At 39.9% G+C, this 24,162-nt stretch overlaps 1 long non-coding RNA gene across 1 annotated transcript in view; it reads right to left on the reverse strand.

Moving 5' to 3' along the window:
- LOC111663616 (uncharacterized) overlaps positions 1 to 23,435 on the reverse strand; it is a 47,395-nt gene extending 23,960 nt beyond the window's left edge. The window contains exons 1-2 of the long non-coding RNA XR_002761397.2: positions 23,294 to 23,435; positions 14,423 to 14,509 (exon numbers count right to left, since the gene is read on the reverse strand). This is a non-coding gene — a long non-coding RNA (uncharacterized LOC111663616). The remainder of the gene's footprint in view (positions 1 to 14,422; positions 14,510 to 23,293) is intronic.
- Between the last annotated feature and the right edge of the window lie 727 nt (positions 23,436 to 24,162).

The following is a 24,162-nucleotide window of genomic DNA, read 5'->3' on the forward strand; positions in this document are numbered from 1 at the left end:
CCTCAGCCCTCCACCCCCTTACAACTTTTCTTTGGGGGCTTCTTATAAACCAACCATCTATCTCCATTATGCCCCCGAAATTGCTATTTGTCGCTTTGCGGGGAAGAAATAATCAATATGTCTTGTGGGGGCAGCGAGCGCATTAGAGGAAGCAAATTGATGTCTCTCGCCCCAGCGCTCCTCACCCAGCACACTGCACCACAGCTAATGGGAAACCTCGCTGGCTGGCAGACAGGGAGCCTGTGTGTGTGTGTGTGTGTGTGTGTGTGTGTGTGTGTGTGTGTGTGTGTGTGTGTGTGTGTGTGTGTATGTGTGTCAGTGCACATGAGTGAATGAATGAGCGAGTGGTCAGGCAATGGGGAATTTGTTAATGCAAAGTGAATGCCAGTGTTTGTGTGCTCATGTGTTTGTGTGTGTGCAGGCTGTATCCAGTGTGTGTGTGTGTGTGTCCTGTCTGTTTGTGTGTGTCCAGTACCGACACAGCCTTATCTCTCACAGCCATCCGGTTTTAGGTCTTTGGGCTGTCAGAGGCAGATAGCCCTGTCACTACCGCAGCATCCCCTTTCCCCGAGAGCCTTGAAGGCTTCCTATGCCGACTGACACTTCCAGAAAATCCCCACCTGATAAGTGCATTGCAGACGGACGTGACTCGCCCAGTAGTCTATCTCCTCTGTCTGGCTTTTCTTCCATTACACTTCTCTATCGTCCTCGATCACAGACCAGGAAAAGTAAACATGCCTTTCTTGATTTTGAAAAGGACACTTTGCTTTTGTAAATGCCTGTTTTTCATCCGGCGAGTGCCTGTATGTTAGCATAGAAGTACTTGAGCTAATTTAACTGTTTCTTGCAATCTGCAGGCAAAACAAATATATAAAACATTCCAGTCTTTGTGAATAAAATCTGGAACCTGCACTTGAACTTCATGTGAAGAGACTGAGACTGATTTTCACGCCTGGATCTTGTCTCTGGCAACGCTGTGGGACCAACTGTATCGACTACATATTCATATGTTGACAGACGACTTGGTGCTTTTACTCAGTGAATGGATGAGGAGAAGCTCCCCTCACTTACTTCTAATAATCCTGTTTCTATCAGTGTGTCAGGTGTTTTTACTTGATACACAATTTTTTCTTCTCTTGAACTTATTTATGTATTTATTTATTCATTTTCCTCTTCCCAACATCATGTTATGCTAAAAAATATTAATCAAGACAATTAAGACAATGTGAATGCCGAATACAAATGCTTGTACACAGATCAGATGATTAAGATTTAGCGTTTTTGCTTTGTATTCATAAGTTTAGAGGAGAAACAATTAGTCTATCGATCCATTTACAGTAATGTCATTATTTATGTCCTCCATCAAAATGTTAAACATTTGCTGGTTTCAGCCTCTCAAGTGTGACTTTAGGCTTTTTTCTGTTATATATCACTGAAAATTTAATTGTTTGTTTTCATTTAATCGACTAAAGAGTTGTTTTAAAAATACTGAATCTCACTGCAGTCTACTCAGGAGCTGCTCTAGAGCTTTTGATCATATCACACAAATTTTCTTGGATTGTCGAAGCAAAAATTTCCTTTTTTTTTTTTTAGCACCATTTTGTTAAAGTGTGGAAAAAATTCCTCAGAAATAAAAAATAATCATTAGTTGTAGTGCTATTCAAATTTGTACTTCACATCATACAAATTTATTTCTGAGTAGTTAAGAGAGTAAAGATGACAAAACACGAGGTTGGATTCAAATCTCATGACGCGTGTCTTTGGCTGTTAAGCACAGGTTGTTATTCACAGGTCCACAGCAAATGTAAAAGTGACACTATGGAGGCAGCAGCAGAACAACGTCACTGTCACGGCATTATAATATGAAAAATGAATATGTAAATAGTGTCACTGATACTGTGAAAGTCAAGAGAATAAATTCAACTTTCTGTCATTCTTTCATAAATCCCCCCCCTCTCTCCACACACACACACACACACACACACACACACACACACACACACACACACACACACACACACACACAAAATCAATCTCTGGCTGTGTCATCGGAGTGCTCAGATGGCTGTGTGTGTCTCATCTCAGACACAGGACGGGGGGGCGTCACAACAGGATTCTCGATTATCCATTTATTTGCTGCAGAGGGCATTAGGGGCCTGTCAATCCTCATTTACCCAGACTGCACTTGCACATAACTAGAGCCATGACCACACACACACACACACACACATTTGGCGTTAGATTCTTTTTAAAAATTGTCCAGATTGTGATTTCTACAACCAAAACCATTTAGACTTTTCCTGTTCTTTTCCTGATGGTCAACAGATCCCATGAAAAGTACAAATCTAACAATGTGTCTGTCCGTCTCCTGGTTCCTGCTTAAGACTTAGTGCATTTGTAAGGGACTATTTTCAGCCACGGACTAATACACATTTAGCGCTCTAGGGAGCACAAGCAGCAGGGCAGCTGTGTGGGTTTGACTTAAAATAAACTACAGTGCCCGAGTTTAATGTAATTAAGGAACACGTCACTTACTGATGTGTTTGTTAGAGTTTTTAGACAACAGTGTTGCTCTAAGGCAAAGAGGAATAAGCTACATTAGGCTTAGGATACATGAGAAATACTTGTTAGTGGGATCAGTTCATTGTTGGTTTTGGTTTTTTTAATGACATAAAAATGTCATGACATAATAAAAATATAGACCGTCATCTGACATATTCTTTGATGTACAAGTACAAGAAACATTTAGTGGCAGAAAATATCAGTGTGTGTATTTTTGAGATCATTAGCTTTGCAACATCCATCCTTTCTCTTTATTGTGGTGTCTTTCCTCTGAACTGCACTTCCCAGGGATCACCTGTCAGTCACACAGTGCCTCCACTTCTGTTGCTTTTCTGTTTGGATTTTCCTTTGATAAACTTTCTGTGTGGAGTTTTCCTGTGTGGCTCCACTCCAGCTGCTCCGGTTTCTCCCACAGTCCAAAAGCAAGCAGGTTTGGTTAATTGGAGGCTCTAAATTGCCTGTGTTTGAGAATGTGAGAGTGAAAAGGCCTTTTGTTCGCAGCAGACATTTTGACTTGCCATAGTAGTTCACTACTTCATTGACTTCACTTGACTGACTCTCCATACTTTATTCAAACATGAGGTTTACACTGAAGAATCACTAGGCATCTTTTACCACAGCATTGACAGGGACATAATTACATAATGATATTTACAAATCAAATGTGGGATTTCTAAAGATGTAGTAGATGTTACACTTTTACTTCCTTTGTGGGAATTTCTGATGACACTAATAAGTCAATAAATTATACACTCAGATAATAGTGGAGGGTAAATATTGTGTAATAGATTGTGTGGTTTCAGACTCTTGCAAGAAAAAGGTTATAAGGTGAATAACTATTGTACCATATGAGTTTGCAATAGAATAGTAAGTAATTGCACACTTAAAATTCACATAGGATTGGGGCGTCGTGTGGTGTAGTGGTCTAAGCAGGCGCCCCATGTGTAGAGGCTACAGTCCTCGCTGCAGTTGGCCCCGGTTCGAGTCCCGCATCGGACGGCCTTTGCTGCATGTCATTCCCCCTCTCTCTGCCTCCCCATTTCCTGTCTCTCTCCACTATCCTGTCCAATAAAGGCACAAAAGCCCAAAAAAAAATAAAAAAAAAAAAAAAAAAAAAATTCACATAGGATCAGTGGTGCAGTGAGCTAAATGCTAACACATGGCAGTTTAGCGTATTAGCATGCTAACATTGCAGTCTGGACCAATGTGGTGGACTGGATAACTGACCTTGCTATCGCTAGCCGCGCTGCTACTAGCATGGCTAAAAACATGGAAACCACTTTTAAATGCTTCCTAGTGAGGGCCTACCAGCCTCCACATGTTATAATCAGCAGTAATAAGGAAGGAAAAATAAATAATAATAATAATAAAATTATGTTTTTATCATTTTTTGAGCCAAACTATTTCTCTGTTATGTGTGGCTCTGCAGGCGAAGGAAACCTGCTCATTGTTCTCAAACTCTCCATCCCTCCAAAACCAAACTCTCTACGGTGTCTCCCACAATGTGACACAACAGTGTTAGAGAAATAATTCCGCTACCAGCTGCATGTGACAAACATAACAATTGTGCGGCGCCGCAGGTTAATTCACAGCTTTGATGGATGCTGAATCAAGGCTGTCGCTGCAAGCACAGAAGAAACCATGGCAATTAGAAAAGCCCTGTGTGTGAGAGTTGGCTGCTGCATGCACCGCTGGGCATAAATGAGTCTAGCAGCCCGGGCAACGTAGGCAGGGCTTTAACACAACACCGCAGACACGCCTAAGACTCCCATTGTGCCTCTCGCTAATCCATTTCCACCCTAACAAGCTGCTGCCTTCGAACCCAGCCATCCAACCACAAGCCTGTCCACCGTCTGCTGGGCTTGGTGCAGCTCCAGTATTCTGACTTTCAGCAGCCATTTTAAGCTCTCTCTGGCAACACTCGCCCTCCACTGTGTTGAAACAAAGCTGTAACGTTTCAGCATTGAAGGGCTCCTGTACCGTAGGCCTACTTGTTTGAATGCAGGCGTTCAAAGTGGCCAGCTGTGGTTTTTATTCAGTGATCATCTGTTAATTGTTTTTAGTCTGTGCATCAAAACGGAAAGCCTTTTCATCTAATAGAGGAAGTGTACATTTTTTGAGATTTGGCTGATGTAGCATAGAAGGAAATGATAAACTACATCAGAAAAGGCAGACTATAGTATTATACTCCTATTGTCCAACCACAACAGAAAGCTGTCCTCAGCGTCACCTTAAACTTTCATTATTTTTCTCCCTCATGGACTGCTTTTTGATTACTTCTATAACCTCCAGATATTCAGCTCAGGAGACTTTCTTTCTTTACCAACAGAGGTAGGAAAAAAAAAAAAGAAGTGCCCCTTTAGTTCTGCGCTAATAAAGCAGCCGAGACACCACAGAGAAATCAACAGTGCATTTTCTCTATTGAGCTGAAAATTGTTGAGGCACTTGAGCAGCACTATTTATTGTCCTCGCAGCCGAGAACATTACCTCAGGTGAAAAGAGCTGAGTAGCCGACAAATAAACAAAATTAATAAGAGCATCCGAAGCCTCTGTGTGTGTGCCTGTTTTAAATAACACCTTTTTTTCATTCTTGCAATCTTGGAAGAAATGAAAGAGCTTTAGTTTAGCAGCATCTACAACTTTTTAAACAAAATGTCTTTTGTAGTTTTGCCCCATTGCACATCTTATCCCACCTGTTATCAAGGTGACAAACTTCCCCGTGAGCACCGCCACACGCCCGCGCAGAGACACTGGGTGTGATGAGGTAAAATGATGTAGGACAGATGATAGATGATTTTAGAGGCATGCAGGAGGGAGCAGCTTCAGGTGACTCAGCTGACTGACGTGTCTACTAAATGTAAAGTCTTTTGTTTTCGTTAGATCTGTTCTTTCTCTCATCTTTTCTGCCTCTCTTCACTGTGATCTATGTAATAAAGGCATCAAAATAATTTCGAAAAGGGCTGGTTCATTGAAATATTAAATATTGGGATAATCTGGGGACATGAATTACAGTTTTTCAAAGAAATTAATAAAAATACGATAAGTGCTAAATTGTAGCGATGACATTAAAAATGTGTATAATATATACATATATATATATTACAATATATTTGTAAGTAAAAAGGATACATACATACTTTCATGGCTCAAACAGAGTAAATAGTGCATTTGTGGGGGACTATTTTCAAGCGTGGATTTGGTGCTCCAGAGGGTAGTAGCCTTTTCACAGCAGCAGGAGTGTATGAATAAGTATGAATAATGAGTACAGTGTACATGAAAATATATTAAAGGATATAAACCAATCTGTGATTCAGATGGAAACCGGACTTTCTGTGTTTACGTGAAATGTCAAACACAAGCTGTCGTTTTGTTGAACGTTGGGGGGGTGTTTAGTTCAAATCGGTGGCTGGTGCTGTTATAGTATTACGCGTTACTATTCACACAAGATGTTCGTGTGTAGCGACTGAACCTCGCTATTGTGACATTACTCGGTTGAATCAGTAAAAGTTGGCTCTCAACTCTTTTTGCTGTAAAGAACTGCAAATGAATGAAACTGTACAGTGCTGCTGAAAATGAAGAGGCGTTTGAGATATTCTGGCCTTCTATTTCAAAAATGAGACTCATATTCTTCGGGCTTAAGGTAATATACACTTAATGATTTAAAATGAGATAATAAAATGGAAGCGGGCTGAGTTTTAAATTGTATTTCCTGCACTTGTAGAGCAATTCGGCTTCTCTCTTTAAATTCAAATGAGCAGAGGAAATTTGTGTGCCAGATGTTCAGTGCTGACTAATGTAAGCTGCAGAAAGGATATAAGATGTGTGCTGGGGTTGCATACAGTTGAAACATGGTTGTATAAATGGCCTTTAGACTGGGTTTGAACCACTTTTAGCTTTACCCTTTTGAAAGTTTTTTAATCTTGAAATACCACTTAATCTTTTGTCTTTGTGTTTTTCAACAAAATGAAAAATTAATGTGCAAACTTTTATAAACAATTGAAGAAGTCAAGAAAATACTTGTGTGCTAAACTGATATCAGAGATTTAATTTGATTTCTACAATATATTTTTGCCTCCCGATTTCACAGCTGCTCGCGAGTCTCCGAGCCCCTCAGTGTCAGTCTGTTTAAAGTAACTGCTTCTTGGTACAAAGGCAGACACAGTGAATATGAACTGAATAAACTCCAGACAATGAAAAGGCAGCACATCAATAACTGCTAGGCTGGGCTTAGCAGGGGGGCTTATTGGTTTAATTCTCAAAATACACTGAGATGGGAGACTGCATAAGAACAAACAACTGAAGGGGGTGTTTGTACATGTTTATGTGTGTCTGCCATCTTTTTCAACACGTACAGCAGGCCTAGTGCAAATATTAGCACTGCATCTATTGGGAAGCAATCTGGCTGTCACCATATTGTTGGGTTTTTTTTTATATTTTTTTGAGCAGAAGCTTCGGTAAACAGAGCTGAACAGACACTGAATGTGGCCTCTGTTGTTTTGCTGCTCTAGGAGAGGTTGTACTGGTAATGAGCAGTAAGTTCAATGGCTTCCATCCTTACTGTCGCTGTGCCTCGGCTGACTTGTGCAGCGTACTGGAACAATGGCATCGTTTGTGTGTTGTTTCAGTTGAATGTCATTTTGTTTAGAGCGCGGAGGGTGGCATGTTAGAGTAATCCCATTACTTCTGTGTGGCAGCTAATCACCTTCTATGTTTGTTTTTTAATTTGTGCAACCTGTTTCTAGTTATGTTTCAACGTTCAGACTGTTATTGCCTCATCGCTCTTTACATTTATTACATTTAGCAAACAAATATTGTTAGGTAGAGTGATTTTGTTCAGTATTTAGTTAAGATGACAACCTCAGAACGTGTCACAATATTTGTTGGTGGAATCGAAACAAGGAAAACGCCTGTGGTGTGTCATAAAAACATGTCAGATGGATAATAATTCAAATGGATTTTCTAGAGCAATCATTCTCCACCAGAGTTACATCATTGGCACCAGACGACAATGCCAAGGGATGAAATTTAAAGAAAATATAATTGAACAATTAAAAAAGAATGATAATATAAAATTGTGTGATTATTTTTTGTGACATTTTTTTGGTTGCTGGTCAGATATGTCTTGTATGCATTCCTGTGCTTGAATTTTGACCACAGTATTTCTAAAATCCTGGCTGTGGTTCTGCACAGTGGGCAGCACAAGACTACAACTTGTTAAATTGTATATATCTGTTTCTCCTAAAGTGACTCTGGTGAAAGTGATGGCTAACAGGTAAACAGCTGTGCCATGTTAACCTGCAAAAATTAACTTTTTTTTTGGCCATTTGGAGGCAGTGAAATTACCAGTAATAACATACAACGGCCTAATGAAACATCCAGCAGACACTGGGCAACATTAGCATTAATTTGGAGTTGTGACTCTTGCCATCCAGTGATTGTAAGGTCAACATTTCCCCTCCTTTTAGCTCTGATTTTGGTCTCCACCAACTCCTGAGTGAAAAATCGGTTTCTTTAGCTGATAAATGCTCCACTATATTTACTAGTAAGCTGCAAGCGAGATGTGAGACTGAACCGAAACATTATGTGGCCAGTAAAGTAAATGAAAACGAGCTGAAAGATGCTAAAAAGCTCACTAGAGCTGAGGGGAACTGTTAATAAAAGATATTAATTAGTGCAGCAGCTTGAAAGTAACAAAAGTTACTTTTCTAAAGTTTGTATCTATTTGTATTAGACTACTTTTAAAAAGTGACTTTTTCCAACAAAATAGTGTAAAGAATCTGAATAACTATGTTTAATGCCAGCACATACACACTCTGATGTCTCTGTGGCATGCACCAATGCATCAGCATTTCACTCACACACACACACACACACACACACACACACACACACACACACACACACACACACACACACACACACATCTTAGTAGAGCTGTCTCTGTAGTCTTGCCCTTTTGATCAGATGACTCTCCCTCAGTGATAATGTGAAGCCTGTATCTTAGGCAGGAGCGCTGACGTCTATTAGATCTATAAATCATGTTGGCCGATGGGTGCGGGGGTGTAGGGGTGCGAGGGGGGGTGGGGTGGTGAGGCAGTGAGAGCTCAGGGTCGTAAATCTCATTACCTGAGACTGCTGCCGACCCCCCCCCGCCGCCTCACCCCGTCCTCAATCTCTCCCATTATCAGCTGACCTTGACCGCCAATGCAGACACTTACACTCAATCAGGGCTGCAGACGGTGTGTGTGTGTGTGTGTGTTTACCTGTCATATTTGTGTCATGATATTTGGAGCCCCGATCTCCCGTTGCCTATCTTAAATGAGGCAGTGGGTTTTTTTTTTTTTTTAAATGAAAATATCATTTTATTCTTGCTCCTGTCAACTTGTCATTGGTTTTCTTCCATCTGTCACTCTCAAAAAGGTGAACACGCACACACTTCCCTTTCAAATATTTGCATGTAATATTTCCATCATCTTGGACTGTACAATCACTGCTTCTGCTTCACGGAAAAAACATGTCTCTTCCTTTTTATGTAAAATTAGCAGCACAAAAAAAAATGAGAAAACCTTTAAGGACCAGTAGTCCTTGATTAATAAAATGATAAATTTTAAACAAAAATGACCTATACAGTGAACTTCAGGTAATGAGTTTTTCTCTATTGAAGTATAGATTAAATCTCTCACAGAAGAAGAAAGTTTGAACCGTTTTTTTCTCTGCGCTGTGGTGACTGAACAGATTGCTTTGGTCCTCGGTTCCAGTTAGCCGAGTTGCTTCCCAAGCTGCTGTGAAATGGCTAATAAATACACACCTGTAAGCACATCATGGTTCATTTAAAGTCTAATGATCTCGTGTAGAAACATAGACCTGTGACTGTGTAACACTCATGCTTTAGCCGCCACCTGTTTGTCAGAGGAAAAGGAGAAAATAAAAGAAATGTATTTTTTATTTGGTAAAGTTTATTGTTAAAGGACACAACTAAACTCTTTTTTTATATTTCGCTAACTGCTTTTCAGCTGCCAGAGGCAAAAATGGCTAATCAACATTTTGAGCCATGCTAGCAGCATGACTCGAGGCTCTTTTGACTGTGGTTTTGAGCAAGATATCTCAACAACTTCTGGATAGGCCCACATGCAATTTTGGTTCACAAATTGATGTTCCCATTAAGATGAACCATAAAAACTTTGGTGGTCCTCACTTTTTTATGTAGTGGTAGTAGTAGTAGTTACGATTCATCATTTATGACCAAATACCTACAACACTCACCAGAACCACTGCTTTGTGTTTAGTGCTAATTAGCAAATATTAGCATGCTTACTTAAAAATTATTAACAAAATGTTAATAATGATAAACCTGCTGAACATTAGCATGCTAGCTTTGTTAATGTGAGCATATTAGCATGCTGATATTAGCATTTAGCTCAAAGCAGCACTGTTCCTGAGCCGTACAGAGCTACTAGCATGGCTGGAGAATGTTAGTCTTGTTTGTTTCATTTATGACATTGTTGTGTACCCAAACTTATCAAAATGAATATGTGGAATGATTTTGTGTCCTTTATCTTTTCATAACAGCTGTGCCAATACTTAGCAAAGCCTTATATTTGTTATATTATACTATGTGGTGTTATACATACCAGTATACTGCACTTAGATAATTGTGTGTACAAAAAACTTTAAATGAATTGGAAAGACAGAATAAAAAAGGCGTGGGGGCGTATTCACACCAGAGATACCATAATTACATGGCTGTGCTTTGCCAACTGCATGCTGCTATCCTGTGTATTATTATCTAAAATGGTATATTGCTGTTGTTTATGAAAGAAATTTTTCAGTTCAACTAGCAGTCATTTTCTACCTCTTTTCTCTAAATGCAGCAGAGCTCTGCCTCTTACCGCAACTGCAGTAAAGCTCATAACTTTACACCTGTTGATGAGCTTGACCTGCAATTAGTATGGATACAATAGAGATGAAATGGGAGCACAGCTGCCAACAATCACAGCTTGTACAACAGGAATATTTCCTTTTTGCAGGCGTAAACTTGGCAAAACTTTGAGAAACAATAAAAATGTCCTGTCCAGGTCACACAGGGTGAAATGTCTCTTTGTTGTGTAAATCAAGCCTCTGGCAGTGCCCTTGGTTTCTCTGATGGCTGTCTGAGATCTCCTACTGCGTTCTAACTACCAGCACCAGTGAAACAGACATAATGAATGTTAGACTTCCAAACAGTGTCTGGCGCTGCTTGTCTCCATATTTCTCCTGCTTTCTGTCTTTTGCCTGTTTCTCTTATTCCTCCCTCCTCATGTCTTGCTCTCTGTATTTTCTTTGTGTTTCTTGCTATGTTTTTCTGTCCAAACCTCACACATAAAAAAAACAGATATTAGACTACTGCACAGCACATTTTTTGTGCCATTAAAAAAAAATCATTCCACATAATTTAATCTGTCACCTCAGGAACATGGCAGCATGTCCTTATATAATAAAGTGTAGTCTCTCAAAGAAACAGAAATGATTTGACTACTGACACAAAAATCATTTCATTAGAATTAATCAAATTAAAAGCGGCCTTCTGTAGAAGTGGTGATAATTCAGTCTGCAGCCTCTCTCTCCTTACATCATTTCCTCAACTCTCTCTCCCTGCTTCCTCGCATGCATCTTAATGGGTTTTCATGCCTGAAGCAGATTCAAGGCCGGAGCGGGAATCTGCTGCATTGTGGTATATCTGGCTGGTTCAATAATAACTCATATGACAACACTCTCAGCTATCACACAACCCCCAAACTGTCACTGTTCCAGTACTGTGCCTTTGAGTAGACAAGTTCACCCTGAATAATTTAGCCACAGTGAGTTCAGTGAGCAAGTTCGCCCAGAGGAAGTTCCTGAAAAGTACATCATGTCTGCCCCCGGGTGCATTTCATGGGACGGGGACAGCTTCAGTCAGGTTTGATAGCTGCGGATGTGCACAGCACTAATCACCAGTAAATCCAGGTATATCACACATGGGATAGAGGACATGACCCGGGGCATGAGAGTCTCTGTGGATTCACCAACACTAACAAGGAAGCCGATTCTGAAAGCATCACTCTCGCTGGACCAGAATATCTCAATACAGCTACCAATGAAGACGCACAGGTCTATGCACAGAGGGAGGTTATGAATAATATGTCAACGTGGTAAAATCAAGTTCGTATAAAAAATACCTCATAACTTCTGTTCATTGAAAACAAAAAAGGCAACACTTCCTGTCTGACGCTACAATTTTGGACTATTGTCTCACCCAGAACGCCACACATCAAAATAGGTGATTCTGAAAGGTCTTAAATTAAGCTGAAGGTTTTGTGATGTTCTGTAGAAGTAAACAACGACACTGGCAAATTCAATATAAATATTTTACTGAAGAAAGTAATCAAACAGTCCTAAGATTGATCATTATATTAAGTCGACTGTTCTATTCATTTATCTGTATTCCATACCTGCTTCGGGCCTTATGCCAATCCCATCATGCATTAGGAAAATGGCTGGGTTGATGCCAATCACTCGTTATAATAGCAATTTTTAAACAAACAATAACATTATCTCTTTTTTGTCTCCTCTATCTGACACACACAAACACACACACACCAGTGTCCTGTTCCGCACTGTCAGGCTCTCAGGACCACCTGAGGGTACCACATCACAGGTTTGTTTTCCCTGTATCTGCTCCATCAGAGAGTAGCAGGCCTCATTAGTGTGTGGCCCCTGTAGGGTCCTGGGGCCCCACAACCCACCCCGCCAACCTTCAGTGGCCCCTTGGGCCCCGAGCCCCAAACACAACAAATCACTGAAACAAAAACGCGTACTAGCATCCCTAATGCCCAAATCTTTACACTTCAAAAACACAATTATGCTAATGCCAGGAATCATTTGCCATTCCAACTCTGATTTAATGCGGTCTTTTAGTGGGGAAAGCTAATTAGAGGCTTTAATTAACATGTGCGACACAAACTGAAGAGAAGTGCGAAGGAGCCTGTCGATCATGGAGGAGCACAGCGAGAGCGGTGAAAGAGGGAGAGCGAGAAAGGGAAGTCTGAAAGCTATGCAAATGAGGCGAGGGAGCGCCACGGGGAGGCGTGGATCTCTGCCGCTACAGCGGTTTCTGTAAATATCACTGTGACCCGTAGACAGAGTGGAGTCATCTCATTAACACAGATTGGAAAGTGTCACCAGAATTCAGTCCACAAGGGTCAGAGCTGATACGATGCAACCTGAGCTTAGTGAGGGTACCATCATTAAAACTGTGACAAAACATGGGATTTAAGACCATGTTCAGTAATGCAAATAACTTATTCCACTCACATCATCTTTTCCAGTATAACTACCTCAGGGTAGATGGCCCAGTGAACTGCTGGACAATTACTAGACCTCCATACTGTGCCTCTATAGCTGCAGATAAAATGCTGCCTGAATTCACACTGTGATCACATTTATAGTCTTTCACACAGTGGGTATGCAGGTGTCTATAAATTAAAGAGCAACACGTGGACACAGGAGTCATCTCATTAACACAGACTGGAAGGTGAACTCTGCGCAATTCTGCATTATCGTCGCACAACTTGAGCTGAGGATATCATCATCATTACAACAGGTAGATACAAACAGATAGCGAAAATAATCACCTTGAGGTTTTTGCAGCACTGCAGTTTTTCTCCTGAAAATAAACTGGGCCACAGAAAATCGAAACGGAAGGTGGGAGCAGAAAATAGGAAAAGTCAAGGAGCTGTGCCTATTAACATTGAAGCCTTTATTCTGCTTGTACTTAAATTCACATTTTCACACAGTTCTGCTGCACAGGGAATGCACTTTAATATCCAGTAGGAAGATATATTAGGGCTTTATTCATTTTTCCTTTTTATTAATTAAAGTACCATTTGTGCTGACAGTTCTTTTTGGGGTTTCAATAAAACTAGGCAGCTGGTGAGGATGTAATCTCCATACTCGATCTATGTAACAATAGTTCTCCTTAAACTATTACCTCCTGATTAGTCAATTATATATTACTTGTCAACGACTTCCATAGCTTTAACCATTTTCTGTATAATCTTTTCCATTTCTTACAAGAGTAATGAAGAGTTTTAGTTTACTTGAATTTGTTTCTGCACAAGTTACTTTCCTGTTCAGTTTTAGTTCAAAATTCACAATATTGTTCGGTTGACTTTCATTCAAACTAATGTGGTTTTATGTATTCCATGAAAATGTGCATTTTGTTTGTAAAGGCTACACACTGTAGGAAACAGTCATCAAGGCTGTGGTCTGTGAGTCTGTGCAGGCTGAAGTCACTATGCTGAATCTCTCTGTGTTGTAATCTGTCTACATCCTGCACGGGCACTACAGGTTTTCCTCTTGGGAATCAATGCAGCAGCAGGGGAGTGAAAGAAGGAAGTGAAATGTGCAGCTTCTCTGATAGTAACATGAGGACCACTTTAAAATTCATAGAAAGAACAGTCCTGCTAAGTCCTGGGTGAGGATTACAGCTCTGGAGTATTGATCGTCAATCTCTGAGTTTCTAACCTTTTTCACTTGGTTGCTGTCCTTTAGCCATTGACTCCCATTCTCTGTAGTAATGCCTTTTCTACAGATAAAGGCAGTGAATAATAAATGCATCATTAATATTGATATTTCATTGTGCTTTTGCTCAAGTAGATATTCAGGTGAGTGCTTCGGTTACAAAACTCTATAAATACGCTGAGGGATCACTTGTCTCGTCCTGACACATCAAATACTGTTCACACTTCATAATGTTGGATTTAAACTTTGCGCTACCATCCATCATTTCAAGGATCTTTGTAATTAATCTTTGAGAGGAGACAGTAAGAACAGTGAGGCTCACCTGTGCGTTCAGGACAGTCAGTCCTCCGACAGGTTTTCAGGTGCAGTCACAGCGAACGCTCTTCATGGCACATCATGTCCTCTTGACCTGCAGACAAGATGTATAAAATGGCAGGAAAATTCAGTGGTGTAACAATAACCCATCTCATTCCAGCAAAACTAAATGAGGGCATATTTTTTAGCCTGGAGATAGAAATTTCAATTCAGTCATTTTAGAAAATGGCTGGTATCTTTTGTCTTTATTGTGGACAAATCACAGCACATCTGCAACTACTGTACACCCAGTGTCTACCCCAGGGTGTGAGGGAATCACATCTGCATTGAACCATGCAAACACACGCTCACATAACATGAACTGCAGCATACAGGGTTGGACAAAAGATAAACTATATGTACATACAAACAGTAATAAAAGTTATTACTATAAGATTACTGTATATTCCATACGCATCATCTTGAAGTAGCCAAGTAACCTGCTGTATAGTATATTACTTTTTTGGACCATTCACACTGTTTCTTTGAAACAGCTCTAAAAACCCGCTATATTTCACCTGGCCAGCAGCTAGCCACAAACAGAAGAGGTTAGCCACTACTTAGTGGTAGATTTAGCATTGAAGCTAGCAGCTAAAGAGCCACATATTCTCAGATGTTGGTAGTGACCAAAAACAGAGCTGAAAGGAGAGTGAATGTTGGACTGACATTCACCAGGTGTCCAGAAACACGACTCTAAATGAATGATAATGATGCTGTGTGTCTGCTGGATGTGTAAGTAGGTAACCGTCTGCTAACACGTTAGCCTTATCTGTATGTTAGTATTGTGTACAGCTGCCCCAAGTGGCCAAAACGGGTTATTACAGCATTTATAATATGTCCTGTTGTCCATCTGATATTTGTGACTGTTCTGGTCTCACTTTCACTCAGCATGATAGCTACATATTCGTGCTGTAGCAAAGCATTAGAACAATGCACCAAGTGGTCTATTGCAAAGTTAAAAGTCTACTTTTATCAAGGTCAAAAAGGTTTCTCAGACAGTTCTGGTTCTGATTGTAATAAAAACTGAAGAATGACACATTTTGTTATTGTGTTTTTGGGTTTCAGTCGTATTGATTTGCACGATGGAGCGTTAGAATTGAAGGTGGAAATCCAAACATCCAAAGGCTACAACTGCTCTCAGAGACTATGAATCTTTTTACTGATTATTTGATAATGAACAGTCTGTCTTAAATTAACATATCCTGTTGATTCAACTCAAAAATGAATCAAGTCTTTACCAGCAGTGTTGGATACAATAACAGGGTGCTCTTGTTTAAACACTCTCTGGATTAACAGTACAGCAGGGTAACATTCATATGCATTTCAGAGCATCACGCTCAAGGTCACTGACTATTAAGTGGTAAGCCCATAAAATATGTTCCTTACTAGTATGATACAGCAGAAATGTCTTTGCCCGAGGACATGAAGAAGAGATGGCAGCGCATGGGGTGAGCTCATACAGAGTGGAAAAACCTACAAATCCCATCTGTCTTCAAAAGGAGAACGTCTAAGCTGTGGTGGAATGTAACAAAGTACGTTTACTCAAATACACATGATGTTTATCTAACAATTGTAGTTACTAGATGCTTTACAGATTAAGATTTTATTCATTATTCATAAAAAAAAAACACATGATAATCTAATAAAATACAGTGTATTATTAAATGGTTAAACAAGTGGTTCCCAACCTTTTTGGGCTGTGATCTCATACCACACAGTAGTGCCTTGTTGGGGCAAGTTGTCATGTTTAAACTGTCTATGAGTTGTTTGAGTACCAACTACAAATAAGTGAATTCCCAATTAGATGTTAAAATGTACTCCAACTCAATCATCAGTACAATGATATAATGAGCAGCAACAATTAATTGTTAATTTAATCAAGGGGAAATAAATTGACGACAACTTTGATAATTAATTAATAATCTTTCAAGCAAAGATGCAGGACATTTGCTTGTTTTTACCTCTAAAGAGTGAGGATGAGGATTTGATCCTCTTCTTTGTCATATAATAGTTAATTAGATATATGTCTGTAGCAGCTGTTTGGGCAAATGAAGTGAATTGAAGTCTTTGGGCGGTGGGACGTTCTCATGGACACTTTTCACTACTTTAAATTATTAACTGACAAAATTATTGGCACATTAATCAATGAAAACAATTCAGTTGCAGCCTTAATAAGTACTTTATGTATTTTTTGCTAATACTGTAATTTAAATAAGATTTTGATGCAGCACTTTTGATTATAAAGGAGTCATTTTTACATATATTGGTACTTTTCCTTAGGTAAAGATCTAAACACTCCTTCACTCCTGGGGTGAAGGAATGTAGAGCCAGGTCAAGGACCTGCAGTGCAACAACATCGCTGTGAAGTGACAAAAATGTTTGTTGCTCTAAAGCAGATGCAGATATTTGAAAAATGAGGCCTCCACTGAAGCGTGTACCGATATTTGTATCCGTCCTGAAAGACCAATAAACTCAAAGAGAATTCTCATTATGTCAGTAAACAGTATTTCATAGCGCTCATGAAGAAATCAATATAATGTAGCGAGAGATGGAGCTGAAAAACAAAATGGTAGTGTTGCTGAGGTTGGCATCAGAGGGGCCTTTATAGTGAACTTGATTAAAAGAAAATTGCTTTCAAGTGCTCTCAGCAGGCTGGGAGGTTGAGTGGGAGTGCTGGTGCGCTGGTGGAGTTGCACAAACTAGGCTTTCAGGGTGAGGAAACAAGATGAAGAAATGCTTTGAAACTGCCTGAGGACAAAGAATGTGGAGGCACTGGTGACATGGTGGCGCAATATTACTGCTATTATCATTTTCAATACATTTTCATTTACATGCCATTTCTTAGACTGGTGAGATGAAATCCATTTTGGTCTATATAATTTTTTTTTTTCAGTTCCTCTGCATGATGAAAGGAGTTTACGTAGCCATGTAAAACCCTTTTTTTTTTTTTGTGTTGGACATTTAAATCTTAGTTGTAAATTGTTACCTTTTATAATTTAACTGTACGTTTCCATGCCTTAAATCAGAAATCAGCAATTAAAATATGTGTTGAAAATGAAACAGAGGAAAGACTATCTGTGTGCACATGTGCGTCAAATGAGCCGGAGGGGTGAAAAATAAATAAAGAAATAAAATAAAATCACATAATTGTGGATTATGCGTCAGGTGAACTGACTCTTGTCAGGTAATCACCTGACAGACGGATGGGGGTCTTTAATTTTGGAACTGTCAAATTTGTGTAATTTATTCCCTCTTGAATTCAAGATGACATCAGGAGATCAAATACAGTCCCTGATTTCCATGAAACGCTCACCTAATTGGCTTTTAAAAGGGAGGAGTGAGAGCTGGTGAATAATTTAACTACTTGGTTTTAAAGTAGTCTGACTTGGGTGAAAATACTATTGGAAATCCATCACTGTGCAGGGTTAAACTTTCTATTTTGTTTTTTGTTTTTTAAGAACCACTATTCAGAAATTACATTTGCATTTGATTTACATTTGGTTTCCCATCCCTGTACTCATTAAAACATATTGTCAGTCTAGTCATGTATGAACCCAGCAACAACAGGAGCTACACCAAAGAGATCCTAACGTACAGCTGAAGCTTTCATAAGCAGCTCTAAAGAAGCACACGATTCGCAACGAGGAACTCCGTGAATTCATTTCAGCATTTCATCGCCTTTAAGGTTTTCCTTAAAACATATTCGTCTTTGTTTGTTTGCTTTATAGGTCAAATGGAACAAAGAAACTGCAAATAATGAGGATTATTCACCTCTCTGCACTGGGTTCACTTCGATACACACTGGTTTAGCACATAAACAAACATGCTCACTCTATCTGAACATCATCTGAAATGCATTAGCATATGCACCGTGGCACAGTAAACACTGAACCCACAGAGATTAAACAACAGTCTCCTTAGTGAATAATTTTGAGTGGTTAATGAGCCCATTTCCCCAAACAAACTGTAGGTGTGTTTGCTCTTTTGTCATTTTTTTGCTATTGTGTTAATTTTGTTGACATTATTAACAATCGCAGATGTCAAAGACATTCAGTTTTATTAAACTGCGCTGTTTAAATGTTTTCTCTGCAAGTATGACAGCTCTGTATTCTAATTGGAGCTCCTAATATCTTAATATAAAGATGTGACATTAAATATTAAAAGGAATAGTTGGTCATTTTTAGGAATTGAACTTATTTGCATTCTTCCCTAGAGTTATATGAGAAGATTGATACCACTCACACATCTGTATGGGAGATGTAAAGCTGGAGCCAGCAGCAGTTAGCTTAGCTTAGCATAAAGTCTGGAAACAGAGGGAAACAGCTAGCGTGGCTCTGTCCAAAGGTAACACAATCCACCTACCAGCGACTCTAAAACCTCACTGATTGAAACGTCATATCCTGTTTACCTAATCCATACAAAAACAGCAGGGAAGAACGGTACATTTAAAGGATCCAAACGGACGACGATACTTAATTATTATATAATAAGTTTGTGAAACACTCATTTATTTTGTTCTGAAAGTCTGAGATGCAGCTGACAGTAGCTGGTGGCATTCGACAGAACATGTAGCCCACAGACAGACACGGAGACAAGACAGAACACTTCAGTGACCGCGCTCAGATGGGTGAAATCCCCCGGTCCGACAAACTCATCCCACACGATCGATGGCTGCTGTGACAACAGCCCCTCTCGTCACAGGCTGGAGAACAAGCTGTTGCGAAGGTCTGAGAATGGAAGATAGGCCCTGGAGGGGAGGCTTGATTTACGAGCCTGAGTCAAGATGGAGGCACGGTCGCCCACGTACTGTAGATGGCCTTCCTGCCGCATCATTCTCCCTCTCCCTGCCTGCCTGCTGCTCTACTCGTCCTCCCTCCAGTGTCTATTTGCCCGCCTGTTGACAGCGGGACTGGGCTGAAATGACACATCACCCAGAAAAAAGAAAAAAACAAAAAATGTCATTGTGTTCTTTACCTTCAGTTGGATGTGTTGGACGGTGAAATCCTAAACATCACCCTTCGCTGGGTTTAGTAATTGTTTTACAAACTTAACCAGAGGGGGAAGATGCTTCTCGATGTTTAGACAGATAAAGCAAGAGAGGGAGTTAATTTTAAGATGCCATATAGCCATCTACCACTGGGGCAGACACACTGCTGGCACTCAGGAGGTTAACTGCGCTGCTAGACAATAGAACCACCCCCTCGAGGTAAGAAACACAACGCATTACTTTGTGGGGGACATGTCACCTTCAGGCGATGGTTCACTCAGTGGTATCTGTCGTAGCAGACATTAGGCAGAGAAGACAAATATTGCATCAGCTTCACTCTGATGGCACAGAATCTGCACGCTTTGGTTTCCGGCTGCAGTGATTACAGAGATGACAAGTAGCTGTTTAGACGTGGATTTAGTTTGATTTCAGGTATAAAAAAATAAATTAAAAAAGCTGAAATATTTCATTGTAATAAAAACTGTCAGTTGATCTGCAAATTATTTTTTTAATGAACTGATTAATTGTTTGAGCTATAAAAAGTCAGACAATCGTGAAAAAATGGTCCATTAGTCCACAAAGTGTCCAAATATCTTCAGTTTACAATGACATAAAAGAAAGACAGGCAGTAAATCCCTTTCACTCAGCCTCATGATGATGGGCTTCACCACGAAAACACAAACGGCAGATAACATGAGTTAAAATCTTAATAAACGATCTAATCTATTTAAGAATATTTTTTAAATTCTACTTTAATCGTTGAATTATGGAGAACTAGAACTCTGGAGCTTTAGAAATCATTCAAACAGTGAAGCATTTATCAAAATAGGAGTAAATTAATTTTCTGTCAGTCACCTAATCGATTAATGGGCTAATCGTTTTAGCTCGGCTAGATTAAGGCCTTTCAGAAACTTCATTACATTTATCAGCTTTCGGACTTGGTTGATGTCAGTGTGGGAGATGTCGCTGGACTCTCAGTGTTGTAATGATGCGACTCTCTGTAATGTAAGCTGATGTAAGAGCAGTGGCAGCTACTGCACTTAAAACATATTAAAAGTGAAAGATACAGTAGATGGAGCCAAAATCTCAATCTGTCACCAGTCTGTTCAGCACTTGACCACATATTCTGGATTCAAACCCCAAAGTCCTTCCAACGTACAGTAGGGTTGCACCCCCTCCCCCTCTTTCATTTATCAGGCTGCTGTTGAGCGATTGAAGACACCCTGCCTCCATCTCTCTCCTGAGCCGTATCAATATTCATGGGTCTGCCGGGTGCGTTTGTGCGATGGCTGTCTCATTAGCCTTTGATCCCCTTGCGCGAGCCTTGTCGGAGCGTTGCCGCGCCAACAACAGAGCAGCGTTTGAAGTGTAGAGAGAACAGCTGCTTGCATTGATCTCCATATACTCTCTTTGCCATCCACATGCACGTCCGCACATACACAGATGCTGCCCACAGGCACATGAATACATGCATCTACTGTAGGACTACACTTTGTAGAGTCTGACCTCAACACTGCAACAACTGCAAGCGAACCGCACGTTTACACCGCTTTTTAGCATGGAATGTAATATATATATATATATATATATATATAGATAGAGAGAGAGAGAGAGAGAGAGAGAGAGAGAGCTGAAACAAGACAATCAATCGATTAGTTGATCGATCGAATAGTTGATCAACAGAAAATTAACCAGCAGCAATTTTGGTCAGCAATTAATCATTTACCACCTTTAGGTTTCAAAGCAAAAATGCCTGCAAATGTGAATATTTGCTGTTTTTATTTATTTTTTAATATTATTATTTATTTTGATCATAAACTGAATATCTTTTGAGTTTTGGACGGTTGTTCAGACAGAACAGGAAACCTGATGACATCATTTTGAGCTCTGGAAAGGTGTAATGGACATTTTATAGAAAGATTCATTGATTAATAAAGAAAATAATTGGCAGAATAATCGATAATGACAATAATTTTAACTTGCAGCCCTTGTAATACTGTACATCATAATCATATGCTTAATAAATTGCAGGACAATAAGTCAAATCTATAATATGATGGGCTAATTATTACAATTGTTTGTCTTCTAAGTCAAGTCAGTAGGATAGCCATCGTGGTCTTAACAACAGGTATTATGCAAAACGCACCCTGAATTTTTCACAGGAAATCAGTAAATAAACACTGTTTGAGTTGAGATTACACAGAGAATATTATAACACGTACTGAAAATGAATAATGAGGTACGTTCTCTTACAAGATAGGACTGCTAAGCCACTAAATTATTATGCAAGTTGCAGCAAAGCGGTAGAAAGCTGGTAAAAAGGCACTTATTTGCCACCACAAGGCTGCGGATATTATGGAAATGACAGAAATACTTGCTGCAATCAGAAATATTTTTGGTCAATCCCAAAAAGAGTCAAGTGTATTCTGCTTTTTCTTAAATGTATTTCATGGTATAATCCACCTTTTCTTTGTGAATTCTCAAGAATCATTTGCTTTAAAAAGCAGCTGAAGCAGCCAAAATGACATGACATCATATGTTTTGCAGCCCACAGCGCAGCTCCTGCTATACCACGATGCCACTGGAAAAAAGACTTTCTTCACTTCTTCAATTTTACATGAAGTGCTTCGTATAAAGCGCTGTGTTCGAACTGCATATCAGACTCACAAGACAAAGTGCTTTTAGAAAAACACTGGAATTATCACATTGAAACACCAATTTGCCAACAGGCTTTCAATCTTCTGCTGAGCTCTTTGTTATTACAGTACAGTTCACTTCCTCTTTCTAAATGTTAAGATATATATTTTTTTTTCCACTGTGCAGCCTGCAAGGAGAGGGTCCAGCTAGGATGACATCATGACACCTGCACAAAGACAGTCCCTGCGCTAGTCCACTCAATAATTCTCCACTCTGTCCTGAAATGGTATCGGCTGTATAAAGAGCATGGTTAAAAATGAAGACCAGGAGCTTGTCTGGGCTGTTGCCCCCCTGAGAACAGGTTAGCAGATCAATACCGCAAAAGTGCCTGATAACATTAGACTGTCCTTAATGGCACTAATGAAGAGAGTGGTTGACACATACTTAGGAGACTCAGAGAAACAGTCTGTTAGCTGCAGAGGGCTGGATAAAGTGCAGTTTTCGATAATTGTCATATTTCACACTTATTTTAATGACTGCGGTTGCATTGAAAACTGTATTCATTCATTATTTGTTAACACGTAAGGAATGCCATTGGACATTACAAAAGATATAGTCTATTTACTACAATATTGAGTGTGTATTGTCATAAAGCGGGGAAATTTGTGCATTTCAAACCATTTTAAAACCTGTTAAAATACGACCTGGCAAAAGAGAGTTGCAACAAGCTTTGGGGAGTGCACATGCCAGTGAGAAATAGAAAAAGCTAATTTTCACAGCTCCTGGTGATGCGCTCTGCTCTGCACATCAACCGTACAACTGTGAGCAAAAGGATGAAGAGAAAAGAAACAACAATCGAGCCTCGTTTATGATGCAATCAACTCTTTTCAGTGTCCTTTGTAACATCAGGTCGCACCGTGAACGAGTCTGATAACAGGAAATGTTGTCAGACTTCAAATGTCAAAGAAACTAAATCTCAGCAGAATCGCTGCTGACATTTTGTTAAATTGGACCCTTATTTTGCTCCATCTACTCACACACACACACACACACACACACAGTGCAACCTTATGCTGAAAAGCCTTGTACTTGGCAGGATCTTAGCACACAGACACACTACTTAACACCCCCAGCGCCTGACTGCTGCTGGTCCACACAGTCCTGCTAAGGACGAAAGGAGAAGGCACAAACGGAGACAGCGCGAGGTTAACGTACCTCAAAGCGGACGCCTTGGTTTTAACTTCAGGAGCTGCTGGGATGCACTGGCGAGGCGGGACTGTCTTCTGACTTCTTCTCCCCCTCTCTCTGTGTCTTTTCTGGGATGGAGACTCAGGAGGAGGGCTGCTCCTTCACTGCCGCCTCCCTGCCTCTGGCTCGCTCTGCTACAGTCTCAGCCCCTTCTCACTATCATACTTCCCTCCCATGCTGATCCCCCCCCCCTTTTACTCCTCCCCTTTTTCTAACCTGCTCCCTCCTGCCTCTCCTTTCTCCTACACCACCCTACTCCTCAAACTCAAGGGTGACAAAGGAAATCAAGGCTTTTATCCTTACTTTTTTTCATTGCTGTTTTGCTAAAATTATTGTTTAAACATCTGGTTAGTTTTATGATTTCCATGCTTCAGAAAATCCAAAATCTATGTGATGACAGTACATGGCACGGCGGACTACAGCTGCGACTAACAACTATTTTTGATATATAAGAATTTTTCCAGTAAATCCAATAACAGTTTTGTCTATAAAAGGACAAATTTCAAGAATCCAGCTTGATGTCTTCAAGTTGCTTGTTTTATCCAACCGACAGTCCAAACCCTAACGATATCCAGTTTACTATAACGTGAGACAGAGAAGAGAAAATGGAGCCAACATTTGGTATTTTTGCCAAAAAACTGTCTGAGATGATTAATTTTCTGTCCTGAGACTAATTGAGTAATCGATTGATCCTTTCAGCTCCACTGTGGACTCATATCATGGTCCAGTGCCGTTCACTTGTCGTGTGGAGATAAAGTGAATTCAGGCAAAAGCTGCAATCACTTCTTGATTTCCCTTATTAAAATGATACCAATCGCAGAGGAAGAGATGTAGAT

This window comes from Seriola lalandi, unplaced genomic scaffold (genome assembly GCF_002814215.2).
Source record: "Seriola lalandi dorsalis isolate HSWRI2012SDOR001 ecotype SW California unplaced genomic scaffold, Sedor1 jcf7180002054579, whole genome shotgun sequence".
NCBI lineage: Eukaryota > Metazoa > Chordata > Actinopteri > Carangiformes > Carangidae > Seriola > Seriola lalandi.